Raw genomic sequence first — 16,100 nt, forward strand, 5'->3', positions numbered from 1 at the left:
ACAATTATTTTCAGACGTCTTCTGCAAACACTGAACATTATTTTTTAATTGTTCACACACTTTTTCTTTCACCGTTTTTACTATTAAATTCAAAGGACTTTTCAATTATCATGATCATGACAAGGTCCACCTAACCTACAGTAGAATAATGTACCAACGGCCGTCACTGCACGAACAGACGGCCAAACAGCGAAATGACGGACGTCCATTTTTCTTTTCAAAAACTGAGAGGAAAAAATGTTGTGGGAACATACCCATAGCCTGTAATCTACTTATTGCATAACAGACAGTAGCAGTGATAAACATATTGGCGGTGTACATGAAAGAATATAGGGACTCCAGCGTAATTTCGGTCCTGAGCCCAAGTTTTGCATCTCCAGGGTGTAATCAATTGTGATTATTTAATCCCCAGATTTATTCTTGTTTGGAAGACAATATATTTCCAATATTCATAGAGAGATAATCAAAGTGATGTCCTGTACAGAGAGGGAACAGCTGCTTATTCCTGGACAGATAGAGCGAGAGAAATTCTTTGACACTTTGTAATGCTTTCTCCAGAGTATTTTAAGTAATATTCTCGTCTTGTACTGGTTTAACTGGTTTATAAAAGTCCCCATACAATTGTATCTTGAAAGCTAAAAAGTTATCACTACATGTATTTTTTTTTTTTTTATTCGATTATATTTTATTTTATTTTTATTCGATTATATTTTTTTATATAAAATAAAATTCCCAAAAATCTAGTTTATAAATCACATTTACCAAATTATTGAATAGGAAAAGAATTCAAAATGTAAATATCTGGAAGGGTTATCATCCCATTATTATATAACTGGAACTGAAGGCATAATAATAATGTAAATGAATTAGAATGGAGGCAGTCAAGAATGATGAAGAAGAAGATGAGAAAAATTTAGGGACTGTAAACTCTTATGGTCCTTAATTTATTCCTAGTCCTATCCCCTGGCCTGTTACCTATCACCAGGTAAGCAAACCTCACTAGCCCTGCAATAGCTCTGTGACAGCCCTACATTATAATTCAGCAGAAACAATAAGAAAATAGACAATTGATATTCACCATGGCCAATGCTATAATCTGAAAAGAACTTTACAAGTCAAGGATCTTTTAAGGGATGACTAATCAATAGGAACTCCACCCAAAACTATCCAGGTCTGATCAATCATGACCATCTGAGAAAGCTGCCTCAAATATATAGATAGAATACAGAACAGCAGAAAGATTTGACTGTGCAAGAGTAAAAAAAAAAATTGCAATAATAAATGCTATGGAAAAATATAAATTACCCTACAGCACTTTATTTGCTTAATCCTCTGCTGCTCCATCACTATAGTCTAATGGTCCAGTCTCTGTATCTCAGTTCACTCTTTGGCTCATTGAGATCTCTGTTCAGCTGGAGACTAGAGATGATCAAACATCGGGTATTTCCAGGTTCGTTAGAACCCGAACCATTGGCTTTCCATTCAAATTGAATGGAAAGCCGATGGTTCGAGTTCAAACGAACCTGAAAATTCCTGATGTTGATCATCTCTACTGGAGACACGTTCCATTATAAGTCTGTAGGACTGTCACCTGCAGCTGGACAGAGATTGCAGCCAGTCGGAAAGAGAAAAGTCTAACTGTACGCATCTTCCATCTGCTTTACTTAAAGCAAATGTACCGTTGACTACATCGTTTTTTTTGTTTTTTACATGAATAGACCAGTGCCGCCACGGGGATGCGGGTGGCGTGGTCCTTTTTTTTTCCAGCGGTCAGCCGATCTATTACCAAGCACCGGTTGGCATAAAGCACTGGAGGTGTGCTATTTGAGGATGTGAAAAAAAAAACCTGTGGAGCCTCATTTAAGAGTCTAGAAACACAGGACTAGTCAGATATCCCTTCAGGAAGGACCCAGCCATGGGGTGGCTCCTGTAGGGAAACCATCAAAACCACCATATTAAGTGGCCCTATAAGTCAATGTAATGACAAGGGAAAAATCAAGGCCAGGTATCCATCCACAGACAGCTGTTTTGGGTTTTTGGCCCTCATCAGCGTGGAGCAGGATTCTTGCTAGGTGGGAGCAATGCCTTGCAGATCCATAAGAGAAACAGATCACTGATCTTGGAAAGACCAGCCAAAGATAACACTGTCGGCTGCTGGTTAAAGTGCTCAATGCAGTGAAATCCTAGGTGCATTGCTCCCTGGGAAATATGAATATGCAAAAAAAAAAAAAAAAAAAAGAGCCTGTGGAGTCTGGAAACACAGGACTAGCCAGATATCCCTCCAGAAGGGACCCAGCCAGGGAATGGCTCCTGTGGGGAAACCACCAAAACCACCATATTAAGTAATGACAAGGGAAAAAACAAGGCCAGGTATCCATCCACAGACATCAGTTTAGGGGTGTTGCCCCTCATCAGCATGGAGCAGGATTCTGGCTAAGTGGGAGCAATCCCTAGTAGAGCCATGAGAGAAACAGATCACTGATCTCAGGGAGACCAGCCAAAGATAACACTGTCGGCTGCTGATTGAAGCGCTCAATGCAGTGGAATCCTAGGTGCATTGCTCCCCGGAAAATACGAATATGGGAAAAAAGAGCCCATTGAGCCTCATTTGAGAGTCTTGAAACACAGGACTAGCTAGATATCCCTCCTGGAAGGACCCGACCCAGCCAAGGGTTGGCTCATGTAGGAAAACCACCAAATTAAGTAGCCCTATAAGTCAATGTAATAAGTCACCCCTTGGCTGGGTCCTTCCCAGAGGGATATCTGGCTAGTCCTGTGTTTCAAGACTCTCAAATGAGGCTCAATGGGCTCTTTTTTTCCATATTCATATTTCCCAGGGAACAATGCACCTAGGATTGCAGCCGACATCTTTGACTGGTCTCCCTGAGATCAGTGATCTGTTTGTCCCATGTGAAAGACTCTTCTTATTTTTCCCCCAAGATTGTAGATATAGAACGGTTGAAAGATACAGATCTGTAGGTAGCATGTGAACCATTATTATATATGGTATAAGCATCCCAATTGCCTTAAAAATGTCAATACAAGGACAATACAATTCCAGTGCAGCAAAAATAGTTGGTGGAATGAAAATTTTGCCTACAGTCCCAGTAATAGGGGCAACATTCGCTATGCCAATATACTATATTAATAATGAGGGGCATTAGATGTACAGTAGAGTCAAAAGAAACCCTAAGGAGGAGATGGAGATATTAATGACAACTATGTTATTCTGATACTTAGAGTCAGAATACAAAGTAATAGAACTTAAAAGGGAAGCGTAAAGGGAATCTGTCACTAGGTTTATTCTGCCTTAAATTCGGGGAAGCAAAAACTAGTGACAGAAATGCTGAATAGATTAATGTTTTATTTACATATTATTCTATTCAGCCGTTCACCTAATATGCAGGAGAATAGGATTCTTGCCACACCCCTTCCCCTGCCCTCCAGCTTATGATTAACAGTTGTCTGCCTATACACAACATGGATAGATAACTGCCAATCAGCAGCTGGTGGGTGGAGTTTTCAGCTTCTCATGACTATCCAGGACTACTGAGCTCATGCACATAATGGAGAGGACTACGTATGGTCCATGTTACTCAGGATGATCTCTCTGGAGCAGCTGCACAGAATAATGTAAGTGATCCATCATTCTGTTCAGCTTCTCTGTCACTAGTTTATGATACTCTGAGATAGGACGCCATATACCTACTGACAGGGTCTCTTTAAAGTCAGCATCACAGTTATCTAACCCATTGAGTCACTGAGACAGTTTGGGACATGTAGGCAGCCAGGACAAATAAATGTCATGGTACTGAAACGACTTCTTTCATATGGTTTTAATGGGCAGGGATGCCTACAGTAAAGATGGCATTCATTTCAACACTTTTTGGGATTTGATTTTATGAAAGGCGAAGTGCGGCTATTAGAAAACTTTGGAATCTTTTCCATGTTTAAGTGTTCTCATATGTATTACTTACACAACTGGTAGATATGACAGAGTAGAATATAAACCACAGATTAGTATCCAAAGTATAAAATGTTCTATTCCCCAGGAAAATGAAGAGAAATCAAGAAGAATAAGCATCTTACAGGAAAATCCTCAGCTTCCTGTTCTGACCTCCCTGAACTACTATCATAGCTACACGGGGGCCAGAGAGACATTTCTGAGCATACCAGTGAACCTTTTACGAGTACTGTATCTGCTTATTTCCCCATTGTGTTCTATGGCTTTGAGGCTCGACCGGTCACTTGCCAGATGGTGAAGTGTGACGCCACCCCTGTGGTGGTTGGTCGGGGGATAGCTCAGTCAGATGTTAGATTGTCCTGACGCCAGTGCCGGTTGGGCACACAGGTATGGTGGCACACCTGCTTTTATTCTAGAGAGGCTGGCAATAACCTTTCCTCTGTGGTCAGTGACCTGCCGGGCTGTGAGGGGGTCCCTTGGGCGCCCATCACGGTTGTCCGGACAACCGGCACTGCCACCCACAGAGAGGGGAGATGACCCAAGGAAGGTGTTGTTACTGTGTAGGTGTTTGGATAAGAATCACTGAGTCCTGTTACAATAAATAAACTCTTCTTTACTGCAGGAATACTTGATACAGTTATATACAATAGACTTCTGACTTGATAATAAACTTTGGACTTGATTGACAAGACTCGTGCTGAGAGCTTAAAAGGTAGATCAGCTGTGCTAGCTTGGTTGCGTGTGGAGAATTAGGGAGAGTTCAGAGAAGTAGAGAGGAGGATGTCGAGAGAGTCCCAACTTAATGTAGTACTGTGCTTTGCCGAAACTTCAAAAGTAGAATAAGTAGAATACTTGAGAGTAGATAGAATACTTGTGCCCCTGTTTTGACTCTTTTGGTCTTTGCACCACCTATTGCCCACCAGTGTCGGGGGGACCCATCCTAGAGGGGTCACAAGCCCCAGACCTTGCTACCTGAGTCAAGCAGAGTGATCAGAGTCTTCTGGTTACACCCATGCTACAAGATAGAGTACGTAGGCTTCTAGCAACTTTGCTCTATTCGGATCAGTTCCTCTGTTATAGGATACCGTCCTTCACTTTTAGACTTGTTCTCGGCGTGGGCTGGGATGATCCCTGACCTGTCCTCTCTGAGAGTGTCTAACACTGCATAGTGTATAGAAGTGTTGCTTTCAAGAAACGAGTGTCCTTTTCTCCCATGTGTGTCTGTTTACTGTCCAGAGCAGCAGCAAATCCCATAGAAAACCTCTCCTGCTCTGGACAGTTCCTGACATGGACATAGGTGGCAGCAGAGAGCACTGTGTCAGACTGGAGAGAATACACCACTTCCTCCAGGACATACAGCAGCTGATAAGTATAGGAAGACTTAAGATCCTTAAATAGAAATAAATTACAAATCCATATAAGTTTCTGAAATAAGCTTATTTGAAAGAAAACAATTTTTGCTGGACTATCCCTTTAAATAATTTTTATGTCCAGATATCCTCATACATAATAGTAAAAATAATACCATTAAAATAATGCACATTACTTTTTAAAAATCAAGTAAAATATAATGTATTGATTAAAATGTAAGTAGAGTAGACCACCAAGTGACTTCCTTACGTTTTGCTTCTTAGAGGGGATTTCCAGATTGCACCGTGTTGCTTTTGGATACTTGAAGAGCATTACAATGCTGCAGCAATCTGCTTATAGGTCACCGGCTACAATACATGGTAAAAGACTTTAACAGATTGTAATGGAAGATTTGAATTCAAGATGTTATAAACTAAACTGTGTGGAATTACAGGATTAGGTATTAACAGGACTGAATATAAAGGCTCATTTAGGCTCAAAATGCTGTCCAGTAAGATGTCAGCTAGTATATGTAAGTATATGTAACTATATGTAAGTATTAGAGATGAGCAAACCGGGTTCGGGTTCGAGTCCATCCGAGCCCAATTGTTCGGTATTTGATTAGCTGGGGCTGCTGAAGTTGGATAAAGCCCTAAGGTTGTCTGGAAAACATGGATACAGCCAATGACTATATCCATGATTTCCACATAGCCTTAGGGCTTTATCCAACTTCAGCAGCCCCCGCTAATCAAATGCCGAACGATCGGGTTCGGATGGACTCGATGGTTAACCCCCGGATGGTGTTGTAGTGGTGGGATGGTTGGTCACTTGCTAGATGGAAGTGTGACGCCACTACTGTGGTGGATGGCCGAGATACAGATACCTTTGGGTTTTGTCACGTGACGCCAGTCCCTGTGGGCACACAGGTGTGATGGCACGCCTGCTTTTAAGGTGTAAGGCTGGTTGTACTCTTGTACCCTTTACCCTGTGGTCGGTGTCCTGTTGGGTTGCTGCCGGGTCCCTCAGGATAGTGTAGTCACAGGTGGTCAGAGCAGTGTAGTAACCCTCCCGAGTAATAGTAGGACCCGCCACCCACAGAAAGGAAAGATGTCCCAAGGTTGCGGTGTTAGTGCTGTGCAGGTGGTGGAGAATAATCACAGACTTAGTTGACAACGTTGACTTGGTTTACTATTTGTAAATGTGCAGCAGGTGATATAATGGATCTTAATATACAATTGATACAGTTCCAATAAATACTCGAACATAGAACCACCAGATAAGTGATAAGTGCAGAGTAGGATGTAGTAGAGTTCATAGAGTTGTACTGAGCTAGCATAGTACAGAGGAAAGTGCCGTGAGAGTCTTAACCCAAGTAGTAATGTGCTGAGATGGAGGTGATGATGGAGGTGATGATGGAGGAGGAGAAGGAGGAGGAGAACTGTGCCCATGTATTGACCTTTTCCTATAGTGTTCGCACCACCTTATGCCCACTAGCTTTGGCTGAACCGTACTAATGGGTGACACAGGCCCCAGACCTTGTTACCTGGGATGAGCAGAGTGCTGAGGGTTCCCTGGCTGACACTTGCGCTGCAAGATGGAGTTCGTAGACTTTCCAGTAACTTTGCTCCACCCGGATCAGTTCTTTGGCTCTTTAATGGATACTGTCCTGCACTGTAGTACTCCTAGTCCGCAGAGTGGGTTGAGATGATCTGTTGGCTAGTTCTCTCCTGAAGGGTTTAGCACTGCATTATGCAAGGGTTGGGTGCTTCAAGAAAGAAGTTTGTAAGAGGTGACGGTCCTGCGTCCTACCCATGCAGGGCACTGACTAAGGCTGGATTCACACGCTGTAACTGTGCGGCTGTATTTTTTATGCGGCTGTAAATGTGCGGGTGAAACTCCGGCCGTGGGAAAAAATAGACATGCGGCTCAAAACATACGGTCATTTACTTGGAAATCTGGTTCAACTAAAAATAACAAATAAAATGTTAAGAAAGTGATGGAAACACCTCTGGATGCATCTGGGAAAGCAGGGAACACAGTTTACATGAATCGCTATTACCGGGGTTTGCGATCCTCTGCAGTATAGCCGATGTCTCTCATGGTTAATATATTGAATTAATAAAACACATTTTCTGTCTAATAAAGTCCCTTTTATTGTTCAATAATTAAATGTAAACGATTCCATCATTTTGCAATTAAATATACTGTTAAAATAAATATATATATAAATAAATGTATATTTATATATATATTTATTTTTTGACAGTATATTTAATTGCACAATGATGGATTCGTTAGAATTAAATTATTGAACAAAGAAACTGTATTTATTTAAACGAAAATGTGTTTTATTCATGAAATATTAATTAGTACAGAAAGCTCTATTAGCCGGTAATTCATATGCCGGCAATAGAGCATTCTGTACTAATCATCACTTTACTTTAATGAAAACATCAAATGTTTCTTCTAATTATGTTATGACAATAACATTATTAGAAGAAACATTTAGAATTATATGTGCGCTCAGCTGATTGGCTGATCGGCTGAGCGCACATATAATGAGCCGGTCCGCAGTACAGTCACTTCATTGTGCTGCGGACCAGCGAAGAGGACACATCGGGGTGAGTATAGAGCTCTCCCCACCCCCTCCCCGGCACTGCACCCCTCCCAGCAAGGAAGGGGGGGTCAGTTAACCCCTTCCTTGCTGGGATGGGTGCAGTCTGACATCAGTCTGGCCCCCAGGGGGTTAAGGGGGATGCAATACATCCTCCCTTAACCCCTTGGGGGCCAGACTGTAAGCAGCGATCTGTAAAGATGCTGCATACTGTAAGGTGGACAACACCGCTCACAATGATGGGTGTTGTGCTCCTGTTTGTGTGTTTTTTGTGTGTTTCTCCCTTTTTGTTTTTCAGATATCGGTATCCTGTGGATTACGTCGGATTCCGTGGACTACGTCGATGACCAGCGGTTGTTCTTTGAATTTTTTAAATAAAATGGTCAATGAGGGGTGTGGGGGTGTTTTTATTTGAATAAAAAAATTTGTAAACTTGTGTCTTGTCTTTATTTCTTTACTTTTTAGACTTAGTAGTGGAAGCCGTCTAATAGACGGAATCCATTACTAAGTTGGGGCCTAGTGTTAGCCGGTATAAAATGGCTAACACTAACCCCCCATTATTACCCCAGTACCCAATGCCACCAGGGGTACTGGGAAGAGCCGTGTGCCAGTGGTCCCGGAGCGTCAATATTGGCGCTCCTGGACCGGGCGGCAGCAGGCTGGTAAGATTTAGGCTGGGGAGGGCCTAAACCAATGGCTCTTCCCACCCTGGTGTTACCAGGCTGCTGTCGTTTGGTTTTTAACCCGGCTGGTTATAAAAATAGGGGGGACCCTATGCAAATTTTTTTTTAAATAAATAAATAATTAAAAAAAAACGCATAGGGTCCCCCCTATTTTTATAACCAGCCGGGTTAAAAACCAAACGACAGCAGCCTGGTAACACCAGGGTGGGAAGAGCCATTGGTTTAGGCCCTCCCCAGCCTAAATCTTACCAGCCTGCTGCCGCCCGGTCCAGGAGCGCCAATATTGACGCTCCGGGACCACTGGCACACGGCTCTTCCCAGTACCCCTGGTGGCATTGGGTACTGGGGTAATAATGGGGGGTTAGTGTTAGCCATTTTATACCGGCTAACACTAGGCCCCAACTTAGTAATGGATTCCGTCTATTAGACGGCTTCCACTACTAAGTCTAAAAAGTAAAGAAATAAAGACAAGACACAAGTTTACAAATTTTTTTATTCAAATAAAAACACCCCCACACCCCTCATTGACCATTTTATTTAAAAAATTCAAAGAACAACCGCTGGTCATCGACGTAGTCCACGGAATCCGACGTAATCCACAGGATACCGATATCTGAAAAACAAAAAGGGAGAAACACACAAAAAACACACAAACAGGAGCACAACACCCATCATTGTGAGCGGTGTTGTCCACCTTACAGTATGCAGCATCTTTACAGATCGCTGCTTACAGTCTGGCCCCCAAGGGGTTAAGGGAGGATGTATTGCATCCCCCTTAACCCCCTGGGGGCCAGACTGATGTCAGACTGCACCCATCCCAGCAAGGAAGGGGTTAACTGACCCCCCCTTCCTTGCTGGGAGGGGTGCAGTGCCGGGGAGGGGGTGGGGAGAGCTCTATACTCACCCCGATGTGTCCTCTTCGCTGGTCCGCAGCACAATGAAGTGACTGTACTGCGGACCGGCTCATTATATGTGCGCTCAGCCGATCAGCCAATCAGCTGAGCGCACATATAATTCTAAATGTTTCTTCTAATAATGTTATTGTCATAACATAATTAGAAGAAACATTTGATGTTTTCATTAAAGTAAAGTGATGATTAGTACAGAATGCTCTATTGCCGGCATATGAATTACCGGCTTATAGAGCTTCCTGTACTAATTAATATTTAATGAATAAAACACATTTTCTTGGAAATAAATTCAGTTTCGTTTGTCAATAATTTAATTCTAACGAATCCATCATTGTGCAATTAAATATACTGTCAAAAAATAAATATATAGATAAATATACATTTATTTATATATCTATTTTTTTTAACAGTATATTTAATTGCAAAATGATGGATTCGTTAGAAATAAATTATTGATCAACGAAAGTGTCTTGATTACAAATAAAATGTCTTTGATTAATTTAATATAGTAACTATTAGAGGCATCGGCATTCGGCATCATTGCCGGCTATTTTTGAAGTACTCCGTACGGACCGCCTGTCAATCCTCGGCCGCATGTCCAGCCGCAAATAATGGTCTTGTTCATTTTTTACGGGTCCGTTTACGATAGGGCCGTAGATTCATACATAGTGTGCACTGTGCAGCCGCATATCCTATACTTTCCAGCATACACACGAACCACCAAAAATACCGCCGCACAATTACAGCCGCAAATACAGCCGCACTCTTACAACGTGTGAATCGAGGGTAAAACTTGTTAGGGAGGACCTGGCAAAGGGCCAGGGCCCAGGTAGAACCACTGTGGAGAGCTATCTGAGCTGCGTCCTTTCTCCACAGAATCTAAACTAAGACTCCTCCCTCACCCAAGGGACTAACTTCCTAACCAGCGTGTGAGATGCGCTGTGGTTGGGTGTAAAGAGTGCAACAGAAGAGTGGATAAAGAAGAGGTGATAGGCTAGAAGAAAGAAGAGATCCTACTGGTTCACAGAATCTGTTATACACAAATACAGTACAATAACCCTTTGAGACACTTCAGCCGTGCAGCTTCCATACTTCAGTTATACAGTACAGCGACATCTAGTGGTCATCTCTAGTAACACTTCAGCTGCAATACAACCACAAAGAGTACAGATTTTTTTAAAGGGTGTGGATAAGAGTAACACCCCTAGTGGGACACCACACTCTGTTTATCTGGTTGTGGGCCTCTTTCTTCTCTTCTCTGCCGGCAGTGAAGAGTTGTTAAAGCCAAGTAGCATTCCCTGAATACATAGGTCCTAAAGGCTTATTTAGGGGGGATTCCAACCTTTATTCCTTGTCTGAAGATCTGGGTACATCCTTGCCTGGCTATTGTTCCTGTTACTTCGTTTCTCATTGACCTCCATGTTTGCTCCTGCCTCATCTTTTGGTTTTGTCACCTGGTTTCTGTGGTTCTATTCCCGCTATCACCTGCAATGGACTCTTGGCCTGACTTATGACATAGCAACTGCTATGCTTAATCATTTGCAAAATCCCTGACCTTTCTATGGGATTTCCAGGGAGTCTACGTCACCACCGGGCTGATGGACTGGCCACTCAGCCAATCAGTGACTGGGGAGGGACATAATCACAACTTGGGGGAAAATGCTTTTTAGTGGAGGTCCCGAGACCGGTTCTGCTTTTCACCACGGGCACAGGGAGAGGTAAGTTCCTACTCTAGATCAAATTTACCCCTGCCAGATTTAAAAATGGCCGGACTTCTCCTTTAAAAGGAAACCAAGAGCAGGTTAGAAGACGCTCATGTTCCCATAAGGCCTGGGACGCTGAGAATGAAAATAATTATCTCACCTTCATCCTTAGTGCTGCTATTACACTACATATTATTGACTGCCAAAGACATATCCAGGAAAGCCTTTGATGGTCGAGCTGAAGACCCCAGATCCCCATGTTTGTGAGGACCCTGGACAAGACCCTATACAAAACCATACCGGAAAATTGGTGTATTAGCATATACTCACATGTAAAATGCTTCCTATCATTACAGGATCTTTGAGCAGACAAACAAGAGTTGTATAATAGTATATTTTAGTAGTCTGATCTTAAAGGGAAACTATCATCAGGTTAGACAAACCTGCTAACCTGCTAACAGCTCCCTATTGTGTATGGGGCTTTGAGGATGCAGGTATGTCTCGTACCGTTATCCTTGGTGCGGTTATCGTGTAATCCTGCATCCGGTAAGGCTGTTTGGAGCACTGGGGAGGGGGTTACCACCTCCCGGAGTGCTGATCTGCCCCAGCTAGCTGGTCATGGGCTGGTCATGGGCGGGACGGATCAGTGCTCCAGGGGTAGTAGCCGCCAGTGCTTCAAATTTTCTCACCAGATGCAGGGTTATACTACAAACTGCATGGGAACAGCACTGAGGATGAAGGTAAGAGACATACCCTCCTCCTCAGCACCCCGTGTGCAATAGGGACATATCAGCAGGTTAGATTCTTCTAACCTGCTGATAGCTTCCCTTTAATGAAGAAGAACATCCCCCATTGTTGTGCTCAATTGTTTTTCCACTGTCATTCCCCTTTCCTTTATCTTCCTTCCAGGTTACATACATCAAGAGCAGTTCAGAGGGTTTTAATATGTACATAGAGATCAGAACTCACTATGTCCTTAGAGATGAGCGTCCGCACCTTAGTATCCCTCACAGGATAAGAAAACTCTCTCTTAAGACTTATGCCCCTATTCCACCGGTCATTAAGAGGAGCAAACGAGCGCTCTCAGTGCTCGTTTGCTCCTCGTTCCCCGCTCGCTGCCGACGCTATTCAGCGCGGCTGCAGCGAGCGGGTGAGTGCGGGAGGGGCGGCGGGGAGTTCCGGGGGGGGGGGGGGGGGCTGCTCGGAGGATCGCTGATCGTCCGGGCAGCCCATAGGATATAGCAGCATCTGCTGCCGATGCTCCTATTCAACGGAGCGATGGGAGCAGATCGTTGCTGCATCAGTCGCTTGTTTTTCAACATGTTGAAAAACAAGCGACTGCAACGATCAGCCGACATGAACGATGTCGGCTGATTGTTGCACTCTATTCCACGGGACGATTATCGTTCGTAGCGGCCGATATCGGCCGAATACGAACGACATTCATTCCGTGGAATAGGGCCTTAAGTAGAAAAGCTTGATCTTCATAGACCTAGTTTTGTACGCACTAATTTTCTGAATATAGACGTCCCTCATGTAAGCTTTCATTGTTTCCCTTACACAGAGCACAGGAGCTGACCTGTTATTCATGCGGAAGAACTAATTAATAGCTGGATCTATGGAGGTGTCTACTACATCCACCAGTCTCATCTAAAACACCCATAAGAGGCATAGCCTGCCATTCATTTGATCTAATCCTTTTTTTTTTTTTTTTTTTTTTTAAGGAATATGCTCTGATATGTGACTTCTGGTGACTTCTCCACAGGGATGCATGGCACTGTTGTATATATTTTTTATTGAGTTCACTATGAACAATTGTACATAAGTAATATAATCTGTTTAATTTTGCATATTGTTCTGATCCTATCAATCTGTCTGGTTTCTTCCTTTTTCTTTTTCTTTTGGTACTGTCTTTATATAGATTGTATTCTATAAAACTCTAATAAAAACTATCTGATTAAAAAAAAAAAAAAAAAATCTGCTCTAGAATACCAGCAGATGGCGCACATGAGTCGTGGGTATCATACGCTTAAAAACACTGTATGGATGAAAATCCAGAAGTGGAGGAAGAGAGCGGCTCTGCTGAGGGAAAAGCAAGGGAGAAGCGAGCTCATGAAATTAGTGAGGTATAAAACGTCTTCACTTTCTAGGAAAACAGCTGACAGCACCGACTGAGAAAGGAATCAAGCTGAATTCCTCTCATAAATCAAGTAAGTAGATAGAGATATTAGCCAAGGAAACCTGTGATAAAAGCAAAGCTAATAAATGAGAGTGGGGACTAGTAACTTTATAGCATATTGTTGCATGTTATTATATACTGCAAAGATTTTATGATGTTCTACAATGGTCTAAAACCCCTCTGAAGTGGAAGAAGCTGCGGGGCAGACGTTCTGCTTACTTACCATATACCTACGATCTGTAGACGTTCTGCTTACTTACCATATACATAGGATCTGTAGACAGGTACTCGCTTTACTGGCTTCACTTACTGTTTTAGTGACATTTACATTGAGATTTGCCATCAGCAGCCGAGCTCTATCTATGGTTTACAGCCTTGGATGGATGGAGTTCCGGTTCCGGTTCCGCTTCTGCACATACCGGTTATGAAATAGTGAAGACTGTTGTTATTTATTTAATTTTTTTAAGCGTTAGTTTTAGTTTTACTTGTAGCCAACAGATTTTTGGCTCATTCTGAGCCAAGAAGCGGACCGGAGGCAATGGAGCCCTCTGTCCTGTCTGTTCTCCATTGACTTCCATGGAGGTGATCATGTATAATACTGGTGCTGAACTTAAGTTACAGTATTAGACAAGACCGCTTGATGGTTGATGTTCCTGCAGACTCTTCTCTGTTGTATGTCAGTACGGTACAATGTTGGAACGTTTTGAATGTATATTACAAAAATATATTATAGTCATTGATACGGATGCTAATTGAAACGGACAGAAGCTAGAAGTCTGAAAATATAAAGTGTTTGCACCATTGTAGTCATAGTCACTGGGAAGCATCTCTTACATAAGAGAACCTGTCACTTTAAGCGAGTTATAAGGATATGCTGTCCTGTGTGTGGACTATTTCTGCCCATTATATTGTATATCGCATTTTTACCAGATTTCTACATCTGTAATTTTTTGTTGTTTCTGAGCTCAAAGATGGAGATCATAGGATGCTGGCTTCCATACACTGCATACACATACAGAGGATCCTACTCTTTTATGTCTTTTTTAAACACTCTCAGAGCAGAGGCAGCATGGAGGACATTATGGAGCTATAGTGAACAGTCTAAGCCAGGGGTCTAGGCATGATTTGACTTGTAGTTTTGCAACAGCTGGAGAGCCAAGGTTCCCTACACTTGGCTTAGACTGTTCACTACTGCTCCATAATGTCCTCCATGTAAAGTTTCTGATTTCCTTTGTCCTACTGATTTAGTTGTTGAAAAAATAGGGACCATGTAATATTAGGCTTATTTCATTTTGCAACTATGGAATGAAATGTATCTGAATGAATTGCATGGTAAGATGTTTGCATTGGGAAACTGCTTGAACCTAACCGTGACATGCAGGAAACCAGGTGTTTGCAATCAAACAAAAAAATCACTGATCATACCCATATACCTTAAATGTAACAGCTACAGGGACTGCTAAAACAGAACCACACTGAGCAACTGGCATATATTACACAGCTAATAAAGTAGATGTGAACCATGAAGCAATGAAAACAACTTTTTTGGTCAGCACTTCCACTAAATCATCCTTTTGTTACAGAAACATTAAAACCCAACTGTGACCAAACATCCGTAGAAAGCTCGACATGAGCGCAAATCATGAAGCAAGGTGATATTTTTCTGAAATTTTACCTGTACCACGAGCCACTAGAGAGAGACAGCGGAATATTAGGGAGATGAACAAGTGGCTCAAGAGCTGGTGTAGGATAGAGGCGTTTGAGTTCATGGAGAACTGGGCCGACTTCTCTGTTGGTTACAGGCTCTATGGTAGGGACGGGCTGCATCTCAATGGGGAGGGTGCAGCCGTGCTGGGGGAGAAGATGGCTAAGAGGTTGGAGGAGTGTTTAAAGTAGGGACCAGGGGAGGGCAACTACGATATAGTAGGTGAAGACAGAGTAGATGGAGAGCTGGGGCTAGATTATGGAACTGGGGGTGGAGCGGCGGATAGAACAGGGGGGGATAGAGCAGTCACTAATGACAAGAAGAAAGGAAATATGGACAAACTGTCAGGAACTCACCTGACCTGGCTCCTGCGGCGTCTTCCTCGGGCTCTGCTCCGGCGGCCGGCTCGAGAGCGCGCCGGAACTCCGCCTGCCGAAGCCAAGTGACGTCACGGAGACCCGACAGCGTCCCTAGTAACCGGGGACGACGCGGTCTCACGTGATAGTCAGCCGGCCGGCCGGCACAGCTGATGCGGCTTTCATGCAGGCTGAGTGGCAGATCGCTCTGCCACTTGGTCTGCAGCGCCGCAGCTGTATTGTTGCTGGATCAGGAGACCGGACCAATCAGTGTCTGGTCCGGGCTCCTGGTCCAGTATAAAGTAAAGTGAAAGCCAGCTAGTAATCGCTGCCTATTAGTTATTCTGATCCCAGCTCCCCCTGTCCTTTTCCTGCGTATCCCGTCCTAATTCCTTCTGCCTGACTACTCGTGTTCTGACCTCCGCCTGACTCCCGACTATCCCTTGTTTACCGACTTTGTACTGCGTTGCCTGTTTGGTTTGACCCGGCTTGTTCTACGATTCTTTATTGTGTTTTTGTCTGTCCGTGCTGTTCTGTGTTTCACTTACGCAGCGTAGGGAACGCCTTCGTGGTAGTCCGCGACCGTTTAGGGTCGACCGAGGCAATTAGGCAGGGTCAGTGGTGGGTTCAGATTC

At 43.3% G+C, this 16,100-nt stretch overlaps 1 protein-coding gene across 1 annotated transcript in view; it reads left to right on the plus strand.

Moving 5' to 3' along the window:
- The first annotated feature begins 13,352 nt into the window (after positions 1-13,352).
- Positions 13,353-16,100, plus strand: part of COL21A1 (collagen type XXI alpha 1 chain) — a 126,366-nt gene continuing 123,618 nt past the window's right edge. Inside the window, exon 1 of the mRNA XM_069973415.1 lies at positions 13,353-13,435. The gene's annotated coding sequence lies outside the window, so the exon portion shown is untranslated. The remainder of the gene's footprint in view (positions 13,436-16,100) is intronic.

This window comes from Dendropsophus ebraccatus, chromosome 6 (assembly GCF_027789765.1).
Source record: "Dendropsophus ebraccatus isolate aDenEbr1 chromosome 6, aDenEbr1.pat, whole genome shotgun sequence".
Lineage (NCBI taxonomy): Eukaryota > Metazoa > Chordata > Amphibia > Anura > Hylidae > Dendropsophus > Dendropsophus ebraccatus.